Below are 23,587 nucleotides of genomic sequence, written 5' to 3' on the forward strand. Positions count from 1 at the left end.
TATCTCTCGCTCAAGAAAGGTTGTGGGGGTGGGGATCAGGAGCAGATCGATGAAAATCATGAACATTACCTGCAGCTCCCTCTCAAAGTCACCAGTTCTTAGAGCACACTGTAAGGTACGTCTTATCACCCCAAAGGAGGATTTCAGACCAAAGTTCATGTTCTGTCTTGGCTTGGGGATAAGCAGGGGTGCTCCAAATTTCAATTTTACAGAAAGGAAAGGAACTTTGATACAAAGACCTTGGGCAGCATTGGTGGCAAATGGATGGCTGCGCGGAACCATGAAAGAAATGACACAAAGTTATGGGAGTCATTACTAAGCACCCAGCATCAAGAACGTGCATTTTGGATGCATTTTCAAAAGGAAAGAGAACGGAAAAATCTGTAGATTGAAGGTGATTGAGATAAACAAAATATTCCGTTTTTCTAAAAGCTACTGTAAAGAGTCTTTGGTTTAGAAGAAGAACCCTTACCAATGATCAAGAGAGATGCAACAGATTTCTATCATCAAAGCATTATGGTTGTCAAGATGAATCATCACTTTGATGTCTTCAACAAGTAGGATTCTTTTGATCTATAATCATCAAAAATGAGATAGCCCCATTTCATGGGATTTTTCAAGGCAAACGTCTGACAGATTAAGCGGGGTCCTCTTCCCGGTTGGAGGACATATCTCTTCCTTCATCATGATGCCAGCCTAGCTTTCTGCCCAAAATCCAAGGTAAGCATGGCAAAAGTCTGGAGATGCCGGGGATTGAACCCGGGGCCTCATACATGCAAAGCATGCGCTCTACCACTGAGCTACATCCCCACTTCTGCAAGATTTGACTGTATGATTGGAAACCCTGCATTGAACCTACGGCCACATCACCCCATTCGACTCTGCAGTATACAATGTCAGTCAGGAAAATCCTTCAGCCTTGTACCTGGATGATCTTCATGGTCTTATGTACCGATGCCTATATACAGCCTTCTTAGCGCAGTAGGCAGCGCGTCAGTCTCATAATCTGAAGGTCCTGAGTTCATTCCTCAGAGAGGGCATTTATTTCCTTCTTTTGGAATGCAAAATTCTCCAATTTTCTTGAAATGCGCAAACTATGCCTAGTTCAAAGATTTTTCCAAAGCAAATGTCTGACTATTTAAGTGGGGCTCTCACCCCAACTGCATGACAAACTTCTTCTTTCTGCATGATGGCAGGCTAGCCTTCTGGAAAAAAGCCAAGATAAGGAACAGAGGCTCCTGGAGATGCCGGGGATTGAACCCGGGACCTCATACATGCGAAGCATGCGCTCTACCACTGAGCTACATCCCCACTTTTGCACTCGAGCTGTTTGATGGATGCAAGGAGTCCCTGAAACCCAGGGACTGCAAAGTCTCGATCATAATCAATGGAAGGTATTGTTTGAATAAAAGTGAAAGATATGGAAATCGAAGCACAAAATCCTTCGAGCCAGATTTGAACCAGCGACCTAAGGATGTCTGACTTTATGCTACAGTCCTCCGCTCTACCAACTGAGCTATCGAAGGAGTGGCTGAAGTATCTTTCAGCGCTGTAATTATCTCTCGCTCAAGAAAGGTTGTGGGGGTGGGGATCAGGAGCAGATCGATGAAAATCATGAACATTACCTGCAGCTCCCTCTCAAAGTCACCAGTTCTTAGAGCACACTGTAAGGTACGTCTTATCACCCCAAAGGAGGATTTCAGACCAAAGTTCATGTTCTGTCTTGGCTTGGGGATAAGCAGGGGTGCTCCAAATTTCAATTTTACAGAAAGGAAAGGAACTTTGATACAAAGACCTTGGGCAGCATTGGTGGCAAATGGATGGCTGCGCGGAACCATGAAAGAAATGACAGAAAGTTATGGGAGTCATTACTAAGCACCCAGCATCAAGAACGTGCATTTTGGATGCATTTTCAAAAGGAAAGAGAACGGAAAAATCTGTAGATTGAAGGTGATTGAGATAAACAAAATATTCCGTTTTTCTAAAAGCTACTGTAAAGAGTCTTTGGTTTAGAAGAAGAACCCTTACCAATGATCAAGAGAGATGCGACAGATTTCTATCATCAAAGCATTATGGTTGTCAAGATGAATCATCACTTTGATGTCTTCAACAAGTAGGATTCTTTTGATCTATAATCATCAAAAATGAGATAGCCCCATTTCATGGGATTTTTCAAGGCAAACGTCTGACAGATTAAGCGGGGTCCTCTTCCCGGTTGGAGGACATATCTCTTCCTTCATCATGATGCCAGCCTAGCTTTCTGCCCAAAATCCAAGGTAAGCATGGCAAAAGTCTGGAGATGCCGGGGATTGAACCCGGGGCCTCATACATGCAAAGCATGCGCTCTACCACTGAGCTACATCCCCACTTCTGCAAGATTTGACTGTATGATTGGAAACCCTGCATTGAACCGACGGCCACATCACCCCATTCGACTCTGCAGTATACAATGTCAGTCAGGAAAATCCTTCAGCCTTGTACCTGGATGATCTTCATGGTCTTATGTACCGATGCCTATATACAGCCTTCTTAGCGCAGTAGGCAGCGCGTCAGTCTCATAATCTGAAGGTCCTGAGTTCGATCCTCAGAGAGGGCATTTATTTCCTTCTTTTGGAATGCAAAATTCTCCAATTTTCTTGAAATGCGCAAACTATGCCTAGTTCAAAGATTTTTCCAAAGCAAATGTCTGACTATTTAAGTGGGGCTCTCACCCCAACTGCATGACAAACTTCTTCTTTCTGCATGATGGCAGGCTAGCCTTCTGGAAAAAAGCCAAGATAAGGAACAGAGGCTCCTGGAGATGCCGGGGATTGAACCCGGGACCTCATACATGCGAAGCATGCGCTCTACCGCTGAGCTACATCCCCACTTTTGCACTCGAGCTGTTTGATGGATGCAAGGAGTCCCTGAAACCCAGGGACTGCAAAGTCTCGATCATAATCAATGGAAGGTATTGTTTGAATAAAAGTGAAAGATATGGAAATCGAAGCACAAAATCCTTCGAGCCAGATTTGAACCAGCGACCTAAGGATGTCTGACTTTATGCTACAGTCCTCCGCTCTACCAACTGAGCTATCGAAGGAGTTGCTGAAGTATCTTTCAGCGCTGTAATTATCTCTCGCTCAAGAAAGGTTGTGGGGGTGGGGATCAGGAGCAGATCGATGAAAATCATGAACATTACCTGCAGCTCCCTCTCAAAGTCACCAGTTCTTAGAGCACACTGTAAGGTACGTCTTATCACCCCAAAGGAGGATTTCAGACCAAAGTTCATGTTCTGTCTTGGCTTGGGAATAAGCAGGGGTGCTCCAAATTTCAATTTTACAGAAAGGAAAGGAACTTTGATACAAAGACCTTGGGCAGCATTGGTGGCAAATGGATGGCTGCGCGGAACCATGAAAGAAATGACAGAAAGTTATGGGAGTCATTACTAAGCACCCAGCATCAAGAACGTGCATTTTGGATGCATTTTCAAAAGGAAAGAGAACGGAAAAATCTGTAGATTGAAGGTGATTGAGATAAACAAAATATTCAGTTTTTCTAAAAGCTACTGTAAAGAGTCTTTGGTTTAGAAGAAGAACCCTTACCAATGATCAAGAGAGATGCGACAGATTTCTATCATCAAAGCATTATGGTTGTCAAGATGAATCATCACTTTGATGTCTTCAACAAGTAGGATTCTTTTGATCTATAATCATCAAAAATGAGATAGCCCCATTTCATGGGACTTTTCAAGGCAAACGTCTGACAGATTAAGCGGGGTCCTCTTCCCGGTTGGAGGACATATCTCTTCCTTCATCATGATGCCAGCCTAGCTTTCTGCCCAAAATCCAAGGTAAGCATGGCAAAAGTCTGGAGATGCCAGGGATTGAACCCGGGGCCTCATACATGCAAAGCATGCGCTCTACCACTGAGCTACATCCCCACTTCTGCAAGATTTGACTGTATGATTGGAAACCCTGCATTGAACCGACGGCCACATCACCCCATTCGACTCTGCAGTATACAATGTCAGTCAGGAAAATCCTTCAGCCTTGTACCTGGATGATCTTCATGGTCTTATGTACAGATGCCTATATACAGCCTTCTTAGCGCAGTAGGCAGCGCGTCAGTCTCATAATCTGAAGGTCCTGAGTTCGATCCTCAGAGAGGGCATTTATTTCCTTCTTTTGGAATGCAAAATTCTCCGATTTTCTTGAAATGCGCAAACTATGCCTAGTTCAAAGATTTTTCCAAAGCAAATGTCTGACTATTTAAGTGGGGCTCTCACCCCAACTGCATGACAAACTTCTTCTTTCTGCATGATGGCAGGCTAGCCTTCTGGAAAAAAGCCAAGATAAGGAACAGAGGCTCCTGGAGATGCCGGGGATTGAACCCGGGACCTCATACATGCAAAACATGCGCTCTACCACTGAGCTACATCCCCACTTTTGCACTCGAGCTGTTTGATGGATGCAAGGAATCCCTGAAACCCAGGGACTGCAAAGTCTCGATCATAATCAATGGAAGGTATTGTTTGAATAAAAGTGAAAGATATGGAAATCGAAGCACAAAATCCTTCGAGCCTGATTTGAACCAGCGACCTAAGGATGTCTGACTTTATGCTACAGTCCTCCGCTCTACCAACTGAGCTATCGAAGGAGTGGCTGAAGTATCTTTCAGCGCTGTAATTATCTCTCGCTCAAGAAAGGTTGTGGGGGTGGGGATCAGGAGCAGATCGATGAAAATCATTAACATTACCTGCAGCTCCCTCTCAAAGTCACCAGTTCTTAGAGCACACTGTAAGGTACGTCTTATCACCCCAAAGGAGGATTTCAGACCAAAGTTCATGTTCTGTCTTGGCTTGGGGATAAGCAGGGGTGCTCCAAATTTCAATTTTACAGAAAGGAAAGGAACTTTGATACAAAGACCTTGGGCAGCATTGGTGGCAAATGGATGGCTGCGCGGAACCATGAAAGAAATGACAGAAAGTTATGGGAGTCATTACTAAGCACCCAGCATCAAGAACGTGCATTTTGGATGCATTTTCAAAAGGAAAGAGAACGGAAAAATCTGTAGATTGAAGGTGATTGAGATAAACAAAATATTCCGTTTTTCTAAAAGCTACTGTAAAGAGTCTTTGGTTTAGAAGAAGAACCCTTACCAATGATCAAGAGAGATGCGACAGATTTCTATCATCAAAGCATTATGGTTGTCAAGATGAATCATCACTTTGATGTCTTCAACAAGTAGGATTCTTTTGATCTATAATCATCAAAAATGAGATAGCCCCATTTCATGGGATTTTTCAAGGCAAACGTCTGACAGATTAAGCGGGGTCCTCTTCCCGGTTGGAGGACATATCTCTTCCTTCATCATGATGCCAGCCTAGCTTTCTGCCCAAAATCCAAGGTAAGCATGGCAAAAGTCTGGAGATGCCGGGGATTGAACCCGGGGCCTCATACATGCAAAGCATGCGCTCTACCACTGAGCTACATCCCCACTTCTGCAAGATTTGACTGTATGATTGGAAACCCTGCATTGAACCGACGGCCACATCACCCCATTCGACTCTGCAGTATACAATGTCAGTCAGGAAAATCCTTCAGCCTTGTACCTGGATGATCTTCATGGTCTTATGTACCGATGCCTATATACAGCCTTCTTAGCGCAGTAGGCAGCGCGTCAGTCTAATAATCTGAAGGTCCTGAGTTCGATCCTCAGAGAGGGCATTTATTTCCTTCTTTTGGAATGCAAAATTCTCCAATTTTCTTGAAATGCGCAAACTATGCCTAGTTCAAAGATTTTTCCAAAGCAAATGTCTGACTATTTAAGTGGGGCTCTCACCCCAACTGCATGACAAACTTCTTCTTTCTGCATGATGGCAGGCTAGCCTTCTGGAAAAAAGCCAAGATAAGGAACAGAGGCTCCTGGAGATGCCGGGGATTGAACCCGGGACCTCATACATGCGAAGCATGCGCTCTACCACTGAGCTACATCCCCACTTTTGCACTCGAGCTGTTTGATGGATGCAAGGAGTCCCTGAAACCCAGGGACTGCAAAGTCTCGATCATAATCAATGGAAGGTATTGTTTGAATAAAAGTGAAAGATATGGAAATCGAAGCACAAAATCCTTCGAGCCAGATTTGAACCAGCGACCTAAGGATGTCTGACTTTATGCTACAGTCCTCCGCTCTACCAACTGAGCTATCGAAGGAGTTGCTGAAGTATCTTTCAGCGCTGTAATTATCTCTCGCTCAAGAAAGGTTGTGGGGGTGGGGATCAGGAGCAGATCGATGAAAATCATGAACATTACCTGCAGCTCCCTCTCAAAGTCACCAGTTCTTAGAGCACACTGTAAGGTACGTCTTATCACCCCAAAGGAGGATTTCAGACCAAAGTTCATGTTCTGTCTTGGCTTGGGGATAAGCAGGGGTGCTCCAAATTTCAATTTTACAGAAAGGAAAGGAACTTTGATACAAAGACCTTGGGCAGCATTGGTGGCAAATGGATGGCTGCGCGGAACCATGAAAGAAATGACAGAAAGTTATGGGAGTCATTACTAAGCACCCAGCATCAAGAACGTGCATTTTGGATGCATTTTCAAAAGGAAAGAGAACGGAAAAATCTGTAGATTGAAGGTGATTGAGATAAACAAAATATTCCGTTTTTCTAAAAGCTACTGTAAAGAGTCTTTGGTTTAGAAGAAGAACCCTTACCAATGATCAAGAGAGATGCGACAGATTTCTATCATCAAAGCATTATGGTTGTCAAGATGAATCATCACTTTGATGTCTTCAACAAGTAGGATTCTTTTGATCTATAATCATCAAAAATGAGATAGCCCCATTTCATGGGATTTTTCAAGGCAAACGTCTGACAGATTAAGCGGGGTCCTCATCCCGGTTGGAGGACATATCTCTTCCTTCATCATGATGCCAGCCTAGCTTTCTGCCCAAAATCCAAGGTAAGCATGGCAAAAGTCTGGAGATGCCGGGGATTGAACCCGGGGCCTCATACATGCAAAGCATGCGCTCTACCACTGAGCTACATCCCCACTTCTGCAAGATTTGACTGTATGATTGGAAACCCTGCATTGAACCGACGGCCACATCACCCCATTCGACTCTGCAGTATACGTCAGTCAGGAAAATCCTTCAGCCTTGTACCTGGATGATCTTCATGGTCTTATGTACAGATGCCTATATACAGCCTTCTTAGCGCAGTAGGCAGCGCGTCAGTCTCATAATCTGAAGGTCCTGAGTTCGATCCTCAGAGAGGGCATTTATTTCCTTCTTTTGGAATGCAAAATTCTCCGATTTTCTTGAAATGCGCAAACTATGCCTAGTTCAAAGATTTTTCCAAAGCAAATGTCTGACTATTTAAGTGGGGCTCTCACCCCAACTGCATGACAAACTTCTTCTTTCTGCATGATGGCAGGCTAGCCTTCTGGAAAAAAGCCAAGATAAGGAACAGAGGCTCCTGGAGATGCCGGGGATTGAACCCGGGACCTCATACATGCGAAACATGCGCTCTACCACTGAGCTACATCCCCACTTTTGCACTTGAGCTGTTTGATGGATGCAAGGAATCCCTGAAACCCAGGGACTGCAAAGTCTCGATCATAATCAATGGAAGGTATTGTTTGAATAAAAGTGAAAGATATGGAAATCGAAGCACAAAATCCTTCGAGCCTGATTTGAACCAGCGACCTAAGGATGTCTGACTTTATGCTACAGTCCTCCGCTCTACCAACTGAGCTATCGAAGGAGTGGCTGAAGTATCTTTCAGCGCTGTAATTATCTCTCGCTCAAGAAAGGTTGTGGGGGTGGGGATCAGGAGCAGATCGATGAAAATCATTAACATTACCTGCAGCTCCCTCTCAAAGTCACCAGTTCTTAGAGCACACTGTAAGGTACGTCTTATCACCCCAAAGGAGGATTTCAGACCAAAGTTCATGTTCTGTCTTGGCTTGGGGATAAGCAGGGGTGCTCCAAATTTCAATTTTACAGAAAGGAAAGGAACTTTGATACAAAGACCTTGGGCAGCATTGGTGGCAAATGGATGGCTGCGCGGAACCATGAAAGAAATGACAGAAAGTTATGGGAGTCATTACTAAGCACCCAGCATCAAGAACGTGCATTTTGGATGCATTTTCAAAAGGAAAGAGAACGGAAAAATCTGTAGATTGAAGGTGATTGAGATAAACAAAATATTCAGTTTTTCTAAAAGCTACTGTAAAGAGTCTTTGGTTTAGAAGAAGAACCCTTACCAATGATCAAGAGAGATGCGACAGATTTCTATCATCAAAGCATTATGGTTGTCAAGATGAATCATCACTTTGATGTCTTCAACAAGTAGGATTCTTTTGATCTATAATCATCAAAAATGAGATAGCCCCATTTCATGGGATTTTTCAAGGCAAACGTCTGACAGATTAAGCGGGGTCCTCTTCCCGGTTGGAGGACATATCTCTTCCTTCATCATGATGCCAGCCTAGCTTTCTGCCCAAAATCCAAGGTAAGCATGGCAAAAGTCTGGAGATGCCGGGGATTGAACCCGGGGCCTCATACATGCAAAGCATGCGCTCTACCACTGAGCTACATCCCCACTTCTGCAAGATTTGACTGTATGATTGGAAACCCTGCATTGAACCGACGGCCACATCACCCCATTCGACTCTGCAGTATACAATGTCAGTCAGGAAAATCCTTCAGCCTTGTACCTGGATGATCTTCATGGTCTTATGTACAGATGCCTATATACAGCCTTCTTAGCGCAGTAGGCAGCGCGTCAGTCTCATAATCTGAAGGTCCTGAGTTCGATCCTCAGAGAGGGCATTTATTTCCTTCTTTTGGAATGCAAAATTCTCCGATTTTCTTGAAATGCGCAAACTATGCCTAGTTCAAAGATTTTTCCAAAGCAAATGTCTGACTATTTAAGTGGGGCTCTCACCCCAACTGCATGACAAACTTCTTCTTTCTGCATGATGGCAGGCTAGCCTTCTGGAAAAAAGCCAAGATAAGGAACAGAGGCTCCTGGAGATGCCGGGGATTGAACCCGGGACCTCATACATGCGAAACATGCGCTCTACCACTGAGCTACATCCCCACTTTTGCACTTGAGCTGTTTGATGGATGCAAGGAATCCCTGAAACCCAGGGACTGCAAAGTCTCGATCATAATCAATGGAAGGTATTGTTTGAATAAAAGTGAAAGATATGGAAATCGAAGCACAAAATCCTTCGAGACAGATTTGAACCAGCGACCTAAGGATGTCTGACTTTATGCTACAGTCCTCCGCTCTACCAACTGAGCTATCGAAGGAGTTGCTGAAGTATCTTTCAGCGCTGTAATTATCTCTCGCTCAAGAAAGGTTGTGGGGGTGGGGATCAGGAGCAGATCGATGAAAATCATGAACATTACCTGCAGCTCCCTCTCAAAGTCACCAGTTCTTAGAGCACACTGTAAGGTACGTCTTATCACCCCAAAGGAGGATTTCAGACCAAAGTTCATGTTCTGTCTTGGCTTGGGGATAAGCAGGGGTGCTCCAAATTTCAATTTTACAGAAAGGAAAGGAACTTTGATACAAAGACCTTGGGCAGCATTGGTGGCAAATGGATGGCTGCGCGGAACCATGAAAGAAATGACAGAAAGTTATGGGAGTCATTACTAAGCACCCAGCATCAAGAACGTGCATTTTGGATGCATTTTCAAAAGGAAAGAGAACGGAAAAATCTGTAGATTGAAGGTGATTGAGATAAACAAAATATTCCGTTTTTCTAAAAGCTACTGTAAAGAGTCTTTGGTTTAGAAGAAGAACCCTTACCAATGATCAAGAGAGATGCGACAGATTTCTATCATCAAAGCATTATGGTTGTCAAGATGAATCATCACTTTGATGTCTTCAACAAGTAGGATTCTTTTGATCTATAATCATCAAAAATGAGATAGCCCCATTTCATGGGATTTTTCAAGGCAAACGTCTGACAGATTAAGCGGGGTCCTCATCCCGGTTGGAGGACATATCTCTTCCTTCATCATGATGCCAGCCTAGCTTTCGGCCCAAAATCCAAGGTAAGCATGGCAAAAGTCTGGAGATGCCGGGGATTGAACCCGGGGCCTCATACATGCAAAGCATGCGCTCTACCACTGAGCTACATCCCCACTTCTGCAAGATTTGACTGTATGATTGGAAACCCTGCATTGAACCGACGGCCACATCACCCCATTCGACTCTGCAGTATACAATGTCAGTCAGGAAAATCCTTCAGCCTTGTACCTGGATGATCTTCATGGTCTTATGTACAGATGCCTATATACAGCCTTCTTAGCGCAGTAGGCAGCGCGTCAGTCTCATAATCTGAAGGTCCTGAGTTCGATCCTCAGAGAGGGCATTTATTTCCTTCTTTTGGAATGCAAAATTCTCCGATTTTCTTGAAATGCGCAAACTATGCCTAGTTCAAAGATTTTTCCAAAGCAAATGTCTGACTATTTAAGTGGGGCTCTCACCCCAACTGCATGACAAACTTCTTCTTTCTGCATGATGGCAGGCTAGCCTTCTGGAAAAAAGCCAAGATAAGGAACAGAGGCTCCTGGAGATGCCGGGGATTGAACCCGCGACCTCATACATGCAAAACATGCGCTCTACCACTGAGCTACATCCCCACTTTTGCACTCGAGCTGTTTGATGGATGCAAGGAATCCCTGAAACCCAGGGACTGCAAAGTCTCGATCATAATCAATGGAAGGTATTGTTTGAATAAAAGTGAAAGATATGGAAATCGAAGCACAAAATCCTTCGAGCCTGATTTGAACCAGCGACCTAAGGATGTCTGACTTTATGCTACAGTCCTCCGCTCTACCAACTGAGCTATCGAAGGAGTGGCTGAAGTATCTTTCAGCGCTGTAATTATCTCTCGCTCAAGAAAGGTTGTGGGGTGGGGATCAGGAGCAGATCGATGAAAATCATTAACATTACCTGCAGCTCCCTCTCAAAGTCACCAGTTCTTAGAGCACACTGTAAGGTACGTCTTATCACCCCAAAGGAGGATTTCAGACCAAAGTTCATGTTCTGTCTTGGCTTGGGGATAAGCAGGGGTGCTCCAAATTTCAATTTTACAGAAAGGAAAGGAACTTTGATACAAAGACCTTGGGCAGCATTGGTGGCAAATGGATGGCTGCGCGGAACCATGAAAGAAATGACAGAAAGTTATGGGAGTCATTACTAAGCACCCAGCATCAAGAACGTGCATTTTGGATGCATTTTCAAAAGGAAAGAGAACGGAAAAATCTGTAGATTGAAGGTGATTGAGATAAACAAAATATTCAGTTTTTCTAAAAGCTACTGTAAAGAGTCTTTGGTTTAGAAGAAGAACCCTTACCAATGATCAAGAGAGATGCGACAGATTTCTATCATCAAAGCATTATGGTTGTCAAGATGAATCATCACTTTGATGTCTTCAACAAGTAGGATTCTTTTGATCTATAATCATCAAAAATGAGATAGCCCCATTTCATGGGATTTTTCAAGGCAAACGTCTGACAGATTAAGCGGGGTCCTCTTCCCGGTTGGAGGACATATCTCTTCCTTCATCATGATGCCAGCCTAGCTTTCTGCCCAAAATCCAAGGTAAGCATGGCAAAAGTCTGGAGATGCCGGGGATTGAACCCGGGGCCTCATACATGCAAAGCATGCGCTCTACCACTGAGCTACATCCCCACTTCTGCAAGATTTGACTGTATGATTGGAAACCCTGCATTGAACCGACGGCCACATCACCCCATTCGACTCTGCAGTATACAATGTCAGTCAGGAAAATCCTTCAGCCTTGTACCTGGATGATCTTCATGGTCTTATGTACAGATGCCTATATACAGCCTTCTTAGCGCAGTAGGCAGCGCGTCAGTCTCATAATCTGAAGGTCCTGAGTTCGATCCTCAGAGAGGGCATTTATTTCCTTCTTTTGGAATGCAAAATTCTCCGATTTTCTTGAAATGCGCAAACTATGCCTAGTTCAAAGATTTTTCCAAAGCAAATGTCTGACTATTTAAGTGGGGCTCTCACCCCAACTGCATGACAAACTTCTTCTTTCTGCATGATGGCAGGCTAGCCTTCTGGAAAAAAGCCAAGATAAGGAACAGAGGCTCCTGGAGATGCCGGGGATTGAACCCGGGACCTCATACATGCGAAACATGCGCTCTACCACTGAGCTACATCCCCACTTTTGCACTTGAGCTGTTTGATGGATGCAAGGAATCCCTGAAACCCAGGGACTGCAAAGTCTCGATCATAATCAATGGAAGGTATTGTTTGAATAAAAGTGAAAGATATGGAAATCGAAGCACAAAATCCTTCGAGCCTGATTTGAACCAGCGACCTAAGGATGTCTGACTTTATGCTACAGTCCTCCGCTCTACCAACTGAGCTATCGAAGGAGTGGCTGAAGTATCTTTCAGCGCTGTAATTATCTCTCGCTCAAGAAAGGTTGTGGGGGTGGGGATCAGGAGCAGATCGATGAAAATCATTAACATTACCTGCAGCTCCCTCTCAAAGTCACCAGTTCTTAGAGCACACTGTAAGGTACGTCTTATCACCCCAAAGGAGGATTTCAGACCAAAGTTCATGTTCTGTCTTGGCTTGGGGATAAGCAGGGGTGCTCCAAATTTCAATTTTACAGAAAGGAAAGGAACTTTGATACAAAGACCTTGGGCAGCATTGGTGGCAAATGGATGGCTGCGCGGAACCATGAAAGAAATGACAGAAAGTTATGGGAGTCATTACTAAGCACCCAGCATCAAGAACGTGCATTTTGGATGCATTTTCAAAAGGAAAGAGAACGGAAAAATCTGTAGATTGAAGGTGATTGAGATAAACAAAATATTCAGTTTTTCTAAAAGCTACTGTAAAGAGTCTTTGGTTTAGAAGAAGAACCCTTACCAATGATCAAGAGAGATGCGACAGATTTCTATCATCAAAGCATTATGGTTGTCAAGATGAATCATCACTTTGATGTCTTCAACAAGTAGGATTCTTTTGATCTATAATCATCAAAAATGAGATAGCCCCATTTCATGGGATTTTTCAAGGCAAACGTCTGACAGATTAAGCGGGGTCCTCTTCCCGGTTGGAGGACATATCTCTTCCTTCATCATGATGCCAGCCTAGCTTTCTGCCCAAAATCCAAGGTAAGCATGGCAAAAGTCTGGAGATGCCGGGGATTGAACCCGGGGCCTCATACATGCAAAGCATGCGCTCTACCACTGAGCTACATCCCCACTTCTGCAAGATTTGACTGTATGATTGGAAACCCTGCATTGAACCGACGGCCACATCACCCCATTCGACTCTGCAGTATACAATGTCAGTCAGGAAAATCCTTCAGCCTTGTACCTGGATGATCTTCATGGTCTTATGTACAGATGCCTATATACAGCCTTCTTAGCGCAGTAGGCAGCGCGTCAGTCTCATAATCTGAAGGTCCTGAGTTCGATCCTCAGAGAGGGCATTTATTTCCTTCTTTTGGAATGCAAAATTCTCCGATTTTCTTGAAATGCGCAAACTATGCCTAGTTCAAAGATTTTTCCAAAGCAAATGTCTGACTATTTAAGTGGGGCTCTCACCCCAACTGCATGACAAACTTCTTCTTTCTGCATGATGGCAGGCTAGCCTTCTGGAAAAAAGCCAAGATAAGGAACAGAGGCTCCTGGAGATGCCGGGGATTGAACCCGGGACCTCATACATGCGAAACATGCGCTCTACCACTGAGCTACATCCCCACTTTTGCACTCGAGCTGTTTGATGGATGCAAGGAATCCCTGAAACCCAGGGACTGCAAAGTCTCGATCATAATCAATGGAAGGTATTGTTTGAATCAAAGTGAAAGATATGGAAATCGAAGCACAAAATCCTTCGAGACAGATTTGAACCAGCGACCTAAGGATGTCTGACTTTATGCTACAGTCCTCCGCTCTACAAACTGAGCTATCGAAGGAGTTGCTGAAGTATCTTTCAGCGCTGTAATTATCTCTCGCTCAAGAAAGGTTGTGGGGGTGGGGATCAGGAGCAGATCGATGAAAATCATGAACATTACCTGCAGCTCCCTCTCAAAGTCACCAGTTCTTAGAGCACACTGTAAGGTACGTCTTATCACCCCAAAGGAGGATTTCAGACCAAAGTTCATGTTCTGTCTTGGCTTGGGGATAAGCAGGGGTGCTCCAAATTTCAATTTTACAGAAAGGAAAGGAACTTTGATACAAAGACCTTGGGCAGCATTGGTGGCAAATGGATGGCTGCGCGGAACCATGAAAGAAATGACAGAAAGTTATGGGAGTCATTACTAAGCACCCAGCATCAAGAACGTGCATTTTGGATGCATTTTCAAAAGGAAAGAGAACGGAAAAATCTGTAGATTGAAGGTGATTGAGATAAACAAAATATTCCGTTTTTCTAAAAGCTACTGTAAAGAGTCTTTGGTTTAGAAGAAGAACCCTTACCAATGATCAAGAGAGATGCGACAGATTTCTATCATCAAAGCATTATGGTTGTCAAGATGAATCATCACTTTGATGTCTTCAACAAGTAGGATTCTTTTGATCTATAATCATCAAAAATGAGATAGCCCCATTTCATGGGATTTTTCAAGGCAAACGTCTGACAGATTAAGCGGGGTCCTCATCCCGGTTGGAGGACATATCTCTTCCTTCATCATGATGCCAGCCTAGCTTTCTGCCCAAAATCCAAGGTAAGCATGGCAAAAGTCTGGAGATGCCGGGGATTGAACCCGGGGCCTCATACATGCAAAGCATGCGCTCTACCACTGAGCTACATCCCCACTTCTGCAAGATTTGACTGTATGATTGGAAACCCTGCATTGAACCGACGGCCACATCACCCCATTCGACTCTGCAGTATACAATGTCAGTCAGGAAAATCCTTCAGCCTTGTACCTGGATGATCTTCATGGTCTTATGTACAGATGCCTATATACAGCCTTCTTAGCGCAGTAGGCAGCGCGTCAGTCTCATAATCTGAAGGTCCTGAGTTCGATCCTCAGAGAGGGCATTTATTTCCTTCTTTTGGAATGCAAAATTCTCCGATTTTCTTGAAATGCGCAAACTATGCCTAGTTCAAAGATTTTTCCAAAGCAAATGTCTGACTATTTAAGTGGGGCTCTCACCCCAACTGCATGACAAACTTCTTCTTTCTGCATGATGGCAGGCTAGCCTTCTGGAAAAAAGCCAAGATAAGGAACAGAGGCTCCTGGAGATGCCGGGGATTGAACCCGCGACCTCATACATGCAAAACATGCGCTCTACCACTGAGCTACATCCCCACTTTTGCACTCGAGCTGTTTGATGGATGCAAGGAATCCCTGAAACCCAGGGACTGCAAAGTCTCGATCATAATCAATGGAAGGTATTGTTTGAATAAAAGTGAAAGATATGGAAATCGAAGCACAAAATCCTTCGAGCCTGATTTGAACCAGCGACCTAAGGATGTCTGACTTTATGCTACAGTCCTCCGCTCTACCAACTGAGCTATCGAAGGAGTGGCTGAAGTATCTTTCAGCGCTGTAATTATCTCTCGCTCAAGAAAGGTTGTGGGGTGGGGATCAGGAGCAGATCGATGAAAATCATTAACATTACCTGCAGCTCCCTCTCAAAGTCACCAGTTCTTAGAGCACACTGTAAGGTACGTCTTATCACCCCAAAGGAGGATTTCAGACCAAAGTTCATGTTCTGTCTTGGCTTGGGGATAAGCAGGGGTGCTCCAAATTTCAATTTTACAGAAAGGAAAGGAACTTTGATACAAAGACCTTGGGCAGCATTGGTGGCAAATGGATGGCTGCGCGGAACCATGAAAGAAATGACAGAAAGTTATGGGAGTCATTACTAAGCACCCAGCATCAAGAACGTGCATTTTGGATGCATTTTCAAAAGGAAAGAGAACGGAAAAATCTGTAGATTGAAGGTGATTGAGATAAACAAAATATTCAGTTTTTCTAAAAGCTACTGTAAAGAGTCTTTGGTTTAGAAGAAGAACCCTTACCAATGATCAAGAGAGATGCGACAGATTTCTATCATCAAAGCATTATGGTTGTCAAGATGAATCATCACTTTGATGTCTTCAACAAGTAGGATTCTTTTGATCTATAATCATCAAAAATGAGATAGCCCCATTTCATGGGATTTTTCAAGGCAAACGTCTGACAGATTAAGCGGGGTCCTCTTCCCGGTTGGAGGACATATCTCTTCCTTCATCATGATGCCAGCCTAGCTTTCTGCCCAAAATCCAAGGTAAGCATGGCAAAAGTCTGGAGATGCCGGGGATTGAACCCGGGGCCTCATACATGCAAAGCATGCGCTCTACCACTGAGCTACATCCCCACTTCTGCAAGATTTGACTGTATGATTGGAAACCCTGCATTGAACCGACGGCCACATCACCCCATTCGACTCTGCAGTATACAATGTCAGTCAGGAAAATCCTTCAGCCTTGTACCTGGATGATCTTCATGGTCTTATGTACAGATGCCTATATACAGCCTTCTTAGCGCAGTAGGCAGCGCGTCAGTCTCATAATCTGAAGGTCCTGAGTTCGATCCTCAGAGAGGGCATTTATTTCCTTCTTTTGGAATGCAAAATTCTCCGATTTTCTTGAAATGCGCAAACTATGCCTAGTTCAAAGATTTTTCCAAAGCAAATGTCTGACTATTTAAGTGGGGCTCTCACCCCAACTGCATGACAAACTTCTTCTTTCTGCATGATGGCAGGCTAGCCTTCTGGAAAAAAGCCAAGATAAGGAACAGAGGCTCCTGGAGATGCCGGGGATTGAACCCGGGACCTCATACATGCGAAACATGCGCTCTACCACTGAGCTACATCCCCACTTTTGCACTTGAGCTGTTTGATGGATGCAAGGAATCCCTGAAACCCAGGGACTGCAAAGTCTCGATCATAATCAATGGAAGGTATTGTTTGAATAAAAGTGAAAGATATGGAAATCGAAGCACAAAATCCTTCGAGCCTGATTTGAACCAGCGACCTAAGGATGTCTGACTTTATGCTACAGTCCTCCGCTCTACCAACTGAGCTATCGAAGGAGTGGCTGAAGTATCTTTCAGCGCTGTAATTATCTCTCGCTCAAGAAAGGTTGTGGGGGTGGGGATCAGGAGCAGATCGATGAAAATCATTAACATTACCTGCAGCTCCCTCTCAAAGTCACCAGTTCTTAGAGCACACTGTAAGGTACGTCTTATCACCCCAAAGGAGGATTTCAGACCAAAGTTCATGTTCTGTCTTGGCTTGGGGATAAGCAGGGGTGCTCCAAATTTCAATTTTACAGAAAGGAAAGGAACTTTGATACAAAGACCTTGGGCAGCATTGGTGGCAAATGGATGGCTGCGCGGAACCATGAAAGAAATGACAGAAAGTTATGGGAGTCATTACTAAGCACCCAGCATCAAGAACGTGCATTTTGGATGCATTTTCAAAAGGAAAGAGAACGGAAAAATCTGTAGATTGAAGGTGATTGAGATAAACAAAATATTCAGTTTTTCTAAAAGCTACTGTAAAGAGTCTTTGGTTTAGAAGAAGAACCCTTACCAATGATCAAGAGAGATGCGACAGATTTCTATCATCAAAGCATTATGGTTGTCAAGATGAATCATCACTTTGATGTCTTCAACAAGTAGGATTCTTTTGATCTATAATCATCAAAAATGAGATAGCCCCATTTCATGGGATTTTTCAAGGCAAACGTCTGACAGATTAAGCGGGGTCCTCTTCCCGGTTGGAGGACATATCTCTTCCTTCATCATGATGCCAGCCTAGCTTTCTGCCCAAAATCCAAGGTAAGCATGGCAAAAGTCTGGAGATGCCGGGGATTGAACCCGGGGCCTCATACATGCAAAGCATGCGCTCTACCACTGAGCTACATCCCCACTTCTGCAAGATTTGACTGTATGATTGGAAACCCTGCATTGAACCGACGGCCACATCACCCCATTCGACTCTGCAGTATACAATGTCAGTCAGGAAAATCCTTCAGCCTTGTACCTGGATGATCTTCATGGTCTTATGTACAAATGCCTATATACAGCCTTCTTAGCGCAGTAGGCAGCGCGTCAGTCTCATAATCTGAAGGTCCTGAGTTCGATCCTCAGAGAGGGCATTTATTTCCTTCTTTTGGAATGCAAAATTCTCCGATTTTCTTGAAATGCGCAAACTATGCCTAGTTCAAAGATTTTTCCAAAGCAAATGTCTGACTATTTAAGTGGGGCTCTCACCCCAACTGCATGACAAACTTCTTCTTTCTGCATGATGGCAGGCTAGCCTTCTGGAAAAAAGCCAAGATAAGGAACAGAGGCTCCTGGAGATGCCGGGGATTGAACCCGGGACCTCATACATGCGAAACATGCGCTCTACCACTGAGCTACATCCCCACTTTTGCACTTGAGCTGTTTGATGGATGCAAGGAATCCCTGAAACCCAGGGACTGCAAAGTCTCGATCATAATCAATGGAAGGTATTGTTTGAATAAAAGTGAAAGATATGGAAATCGAAGCACAAAATCCTTCGAGCCAGATTTGAACCAGCGACCTAAGGATGTCTGACTTTATGCTACAGTCCTCCGCTCTACCAACTGAGCTATCGAAGGAGTGGCTGAAGTATCTTTCAGCGCTGTAATTATCTCTCGCTCAAGAAAGGTTGTGGGGGTGGGGATCAGGAGCAGATCGATGAAAATCATGAACATTACCTGCAGCTCCCTCTCAAAGTCACCAGTTCTTAGAGCACACTGTAAGGTACGTCTTATCACCCCAAAGGAGGATTTCAGACCAAAGTTCATGTTCTGTCTTGGCTTGGGGATAAGCAGGGGTGCTCCAAATTTCAATTTTACAGAAAGGAAAGGAACTTTGATACAAAGACCTTGGGCAGCATTGGTGGCAAATGGATGGCTGCGCGGAACCATGAAAGAAATGACAGAAAGTTATGGGAGTCATTACTAAGCACCCAGCATCAAGAACGTGCATTTTGGATGCATTTTCAAAAGGAAAGAGAACGGAAAAATCTGTAGATTGAAGGTGATTGAGATAAACAAAATATTCCGTTTTTCTAAAAGCTACTGTAAAGAGTCTTTGGTTTAGAAGAAGAACCCTTACCAATGATCAAGAGAGATGCGACAGATTTCTATCATCAAAGCATTATGGTTGTCAAGATGAATCATCACTTTGATGTCTTCAACAAGTAGGATTCTTTTGATCTATAATCATCAAAAATGAGATAGCCCCATTTCATGGGATTTTTCAAGGCAAACGTCTGACAGATTAAGCGGGGTCCTCTTCCCGGTTGGAGGACATATCTCTTCCTTCATCATGATGCCAGCCTAGCTTTCTGCCCAAAATCCAAGGTAAGCATGGCAAAAGTCTGGAGATGCCGGGGATTGAACCCGGGGCCTCATACATGCAAAGCATGCGCTCTACCACTGAGCTACATCCCCACTTCTGCAAGATTTGACTGTATGATTGGAAACCCTGCATTGAACCGACGGCCACATCACCCCATTCGACTCTGCAGTATACAATGTCAGTCAGGAAAATCCTTCAGCCTTGTACCTGGATGATCTTCATGGTCTTATGTACAAATGCCTATATACAGCCTTCTTAGCGCAGTAGGCAGCGCGTCAGTCTCATAATCTGAAGGTCCTGAGTTCGATCCTCAGAGAGGGCATTTATTTCCTTCTTTTGGAATGCAAAATTCTCCGATTTTCTTGAAATGCGCAAACTATGCCTAGTTCAAAGATTTTTCCAAAGCAAATGTCTGACTATTTAAGTGGGGCTCTCACCCCAACTGCATGACAAACTTCTTCTTTCTGCATGATGGCAGGCTAGCCTTCTGGAAAAAAGCCAAGATAAGGAACAGAGGCTCCTGGAGATGCCGGGGATTGAACCCGGGACCTCATACATGCGAAACATGCGCTCTACCACTGAGCTACATCCCCACTTTTGCACTTGAGCTGTTTGATGGATGCAAGGAATCCCTGAAACCCAGGGACTGCAAAGTCTCGATCATAATCAATGGAAGGTATTGTTTGAATAAAAGTGAAAGATATGGAAATCGAAGCACAAAATCCTTCGAGCCTGATTTGAACCAGCGACCTAAGGATGTCTGACTTTATGCTACAGTCCTCCGCTCTACCAACTGAGCTATCGAAGGAGTGGCTGAAGTATCTTTCAGCGCTGTAATTATCTCTCGCTCAAGAAAGGTTGTGGGGGTGGGGATCAGGAGCAGATCGATGAAAATCATTAACATTACCTGCAGCTCCCTCTCAAAGTCACCAGTTCTTAGAGCACACTGTAAGGTACGTCTTATCACCCCAAAGGAGGATTTCAGACCAAAGTTCATGTTCTGTCTTGGCTTGGGGATAAGCAGGGGTGCTCCAAATTTCAATTTTACAGAAAGGAAAGGAACTTTGATACAAAGACCTTGGGCAGCATTGGTGGCAAATGGATGGCTGCGCGGAACCATGAAAGAAATGACAGAAAGTTATGGGAGTCATTACTAAGCACCCAGCATCAAGAACGTGCATTTTGGATGCATTTTCAAAAGGAAAGAGAACGGAAAAATCTGTAGATTGAAGGTGATTGAGATAAACAAAATATTCAGTTTTTCTAAAAGCTACTGTAAAGAGTCTTTGGTTTAGAAGAAGAACCCTTACCAATGATCAAGAGAGATGCGACAGATTTCTATCATCAAAGCATTATGGTTGTCAAGATGAATCATCACTTTGATGTCTTCAACAAGTAGGATTCTTTTGATCTATAATCATCAAAAATGAGATAGCCCCATTTCATGGGATTTTTCAAGGCAAACGTCTGACAGATTAAGCGGGGTCCTCTTCCCGGTTGGAGGACATATCTCTTCCTTCATCATGATGCCAGCCTAGCTTTCTGCCCAAAATCCAAGGTAAGCATGGCAAAAGTCTGGAGATGCCGGGGATTGAACCCGGGGCCTCATACATGCAAAGCATGCGCTCTACCACTGAGCTACATCCCCACTTCTGCAAGATTTGACTGTATGATTGGAAACCCTGCATTGAACCGACGGCCACATCACCCCATTCGACTCTGCAGTATACAATGTCAGTCAGGAAAATCCTTCAGCCTTGTACCTGGATGATCTTCATGGTCTTATGTACAAATGCCTATATACAGCCTTCTTAGCGCAGTAGGCAGCGCGTCAGTCTCATAATCTGAAGGTCCTGAGTTCGATCCTCAGAGAGGGCATTTATTTCCTTCTTTTGGAATGCAAAATTCTCCGATTTTCTTGAAATGCGCAAACTATGCCTAGTTCAAAGATTTTTCCAAAGCAAATGTCTGACTATTTAAGTGGGGCTCTCACCCCAACTGCATGACAAACTTCTTCTTTCTGCATGATGGCAGGCTAGCCTTCTGGAAAAAAGCCAAGATAAGGAACAGAGGCTCCTGGAGATGCCGGGGATTGAACCCGGGACCTCATACATGCGAAACATGCGCTCTACCACTGAGCTACATCCCCACTTTTGCACTTGAGCTGTTTGATGGATGCAAGGAATCCCTGAAACCCAGGGACTGCAAAGTCTCGATCATAATCAATGGAAGGTATTGTTTGAATAAAAGTGAAAGATATGGAAATCGAAGCACAAAATCCTTCGAGCCAGATTTGAACCAGCGACCTAAGGATGTCTGACTTTATGCTACAGTCCTCCGCTCTACCAACTGAGCTATCGAAGGAGTGGCTGAAGTATCTTTCAGCGCTGTAATTATCTCTCGCTCAAGAAAGGTTGTGGGGGTGGGGATCAGGAGCAGATCGATGAAAATCATGAACATTACCTGCAGCTCCCTCTCAAAGTCACCAGTTCTTAGAGCACACTGTAAGGTACGTCTTATCACCCCAAAGGAGGATTTCAGACCAAAGTTCATGTTCTGTCTTGGCTTGGGGATAAGCAGGGGTGCTCCAAATTTCAATTTTACAGAAAGGAAAGGAACTTTGATACAAAGACCTTGGGCAGCATTGGTGGCAAATGGATGGCTGCGCGGAACCATGAAAGAAATGACAGAAAGTTATGGGAGTCATTACTAAGCACCCAGCATCAAGAACGTGCATTTTGGATGCATTTTCAAAAGGAAAGAGAACGGAAAAATCTGTAGATTGAAGGTGATTGAGATAAACAAAATATTCCGTTTTTCTAAAAGCTACTGTAAAGAGTCTTTGGTTTAGAAGAAGAACCCTTACCAATGATCAAGAGAGATGCGACAGATTTCTATCATCAAAGCATTATGGTTGTCAAGATGAATCATCACTTTGATGTCTTCAACAAGTAGGATTCTTTTGATCTATAATCATCAAAAATGAGATAGCCCCATTTCATGGGATTTTTCAAGGCAAACGTCTGACAGATTAAGCGGGGTCCTCTTCCCGGTTGGAGGACATATCTCTTCCTTCATCATGATGCCAGCCTAGCTTTCTGCCCAAAATCCAAGGTAAGCATGGCAAAAGTCTGGAGATGCCGGGGATTGAACCCGGGGCCTCATACATGCAAAGCATGCGCTCTACCACTGAGCTACATCCCCACTTCTGCAAGATTTGACTGTATGATTGGAAACCCTGCATTGAACCGACGGCCACATCACCCCATTCGACTCTGCAGTATACAATGTCAGTCAGGAAAATCCTTCAGCCTTGTACCTGGATGATCTTCATGGTCTTATGTACAAATGCCTATATACAGCCTTCTTAGCGCAGTAGGCAGCGCGTCAGTCTCATAATCTGAAGGTCCTGAGTTCGATCCTCAGAGAGGGCATTTATTTCCTTCTTTTGGAATGCAAAATTCTCCGATTTTCTTGAAATGCGCAAACTATGCCTAGTTCAAAGATTTTTCCAAAGCAAATGTCTGACTATTTAAGTGGGGCTCTCACCCCAACTGCATGACAAACTTCTTCTTTCTGCATGATGGCAGGCTAGCCTTCTGGAAAAAAGCCAAGATAAGGAACAGAGGCTCCTGGAGATGCCGGGGATTGAACCCGGGACCTCATACATGCGAAACATGCGCTCTACCACTGAGCTACATCCCCACTTTTGCACTTGAGCTGTTTGATGGATGCAAGGAATCCCTGAAACCCAGGGACTGCAAAGTCTCGATCATAATCAATGGAAGGTATTGTTTGAATAAAAGTGAAAGATATGGAAATCGAAGCACAAAATCCTTCGAGCCTGATTTGAACCAGCGACCTAAGGATGTCTGACTTTATGCTACAGTCCTCCGCTCTACCAACTGAGCTATCGAAGGAGTTGCTGAATTATCTTTCAGCGCTGTAATTATCTCTCGCTCAAGAAAGGTTGTGGGGGTGGGGATCAGGAGCAGATCGATGAAAATCATTAACATTACCTGCAGCTCCCTCTCAAAGTCACCAGTTCTTAGAGCACACTGTAAGGTACGTCTTATCACCCCAAAGGAGGATTTCAGACCAAAGTTCATGTTCTGTCTTGGCTTGGGGATAAGCAGGGGTGCTCCAAATTTCAATTTTACAGAAAGGAAAGGAACTTTGATACAAAGACCTTGGGCAGCATT

General features: G+C 44.1%; 15 non-coding genes across 15 annotated transcripts; 13 read left to right on the forward strand and 2 right to left on the reverse strand.

Annotated features, from left to right (window-relative positions):
- Positions 1-1,239: 1,239 nt before the first annotated feature.
- TRNAA-CGC (transfer RNA alanine (anticodon CGC)) lies at positions 1,240-1,311 on the reverse strand. The gene has a single exon. It is a non-coding gene; the product is annotated as a tRNA-Ala (tRNA).
- Positions 1,312-2,523: 1,212 nt separating this feature from the next.
- On the forward strand, positions 2,524-2,596 carry TRNAM-CAU (transfer RNA methionine (anticodon CAU)). Its single transcript has one exon. It is a non-coding gene; the product is annotated as a tRNA-Met (tRNA).
- Positions 2,597-4,079: 1,483 nt separating this feature from the next.
- Positions 4,080-4,152, forward strand: TRNAM-CAU (transfer RNA methionine (anticodon CAU)). The gene has a single exon. It is a non-coding gene; the product is annotated as a tRNA-Met (tRNA).
- A 1,755-nt stretch (positions 4,153-5,907) lies between these two features.
- Positions 5,908-5,979, reverse strand: TRNAA-CGC (transfer RNA alanine (anticodon CGC)). The gene has a single exon. It is a non-coding gene; the product is annotated as a tRNA-Ala (tRNA).
- Positions 5,980-7,188: 1,209 nt separating this feature from the next.
- On the forward strand, positions 7,189-7,261 carry TRNAM-CAU (transfer RNA methionine (anticodon CAU)). Its single transcript has one exon. It is a non-coding gene; the product is annotated as a tRNA-Met (tRNA).
- A 1,483-nt stretch (positions 7,262-8,744) lies between these two features.
- Positions 8,745-8,817, forward strand: TRNAM-CAU (transfer RNA methionine (anticodon CAU)). The gene has a single exon. It is a non-coding gene; the product is annotated as a tRNA-Met (tRNA).
- Positions 8,818-10,300: 1,483 nt separating this feature from the next.
- TRNAM-CAU (transfer RNA methionine (anticodon CAU)) lies at positions 10,301-10,373 on the forward strand. Its single transcript has one exon. It is a non-coding gene; the product is annotated as a tRNA-Met (tRNA).
- Positions 10,374-11,855: 1,482 nt separating this feature from the next.
- TRNAM-CAU (transfer RNA methionine (anticodon CAU)) lies at positions 11,856-11,928 on the forward strand. Its single transcript has one exon. It is a non-coding gene; the product is annotated as a tRNA-Met (tRNA).
- Positions 11,929-13,411: 1,483 nt separating this feature from the next.
- Positions 13,412-13,484, forward strand: TRNAM-CAU (transfer RNA methionine (anticodon CAU)). Its single transcript has one exon. It is a non-coding gene; the product is annotated as a tRNA-Met (tRNA).
- Positions 13,485-14,967: 1,483 nt separating this feature from the next.
- TRNAM-CAU (transfer RNA methionine (anticodon CAU)) lies at positions 14,968-15,040 on the forward strand. The gene has a single exon. It is a non-coding gene; the product is annotated as a tRNA-Met (tRNA).
- Positions 15,041-16,522: 1,482 nt separating this feature from the next.
- Positions 16,523-16,595, forward strand: TRNAM-CAU (transfer RNA methionine (anticodon CAU)). The gene has a single exon. It is a non-coding gene; the product is annotated as a tRNA-Met (tRNA).
- A 1,483-nt stretch (positions 16,596-18,078) lies between these two features.
- TRNAM-CAU (transfer RNA methionine (anticodon CAU)) lies at positions 18,079-18,151 on the forward strand. The gene has a single exon. It is a non-coding gene; the product is annotated as a tRNA-Met (tRNA).
- A 1,483-nt stretch (positions 18,152-19,634) lies between these two features.
- Positions 19,635-19,707, forward strand: TRNAM-CAU (transfer RNA methionine (anticodon CAU)). The gene has a single exon. It is a non-coding gene; the product is annotated as a tRNA-Met (tRNA).
- A 1,483-nt stretch (positions 19,708-21,190) lies between these two features.
- Positions 21,191-21,263, forward strand: TRNAM-CAU (transfer RNA methionine (anticodon CAU)). Its single transcript has one exon. It is a non-coding gene; the product is annotated as a tRNA-Met (tRNA).
- A 1,483-nt stretch (positions 21,264-22,746) lies between these two features.
- Positions 22,747-22,819, forward strand: TRNAM-CAU (transfer RNA methionine (anticodon CAU)). The gene has a single exon. It is a non-coding gene; the product is annotated as a tRNA-Met (tRNA).
- The last annotated feature ends 768 nt before the right edge of the window (positions 22,820-23,587 follow it).

This window comes from Triturus cristatus, chromosome 4_1 (genome assembly GCF_964204655.1).
Source record: "Triturus cristatus chromosome 4_1, aTriCri1.1, whole genome shotgun sequence".
NCBI classification, from domain to species: Eukaryota; Metazoa; Chordata; class Amphibia; order Caudata; family Salamandridae; genus Triturus; species Triturus cristatus.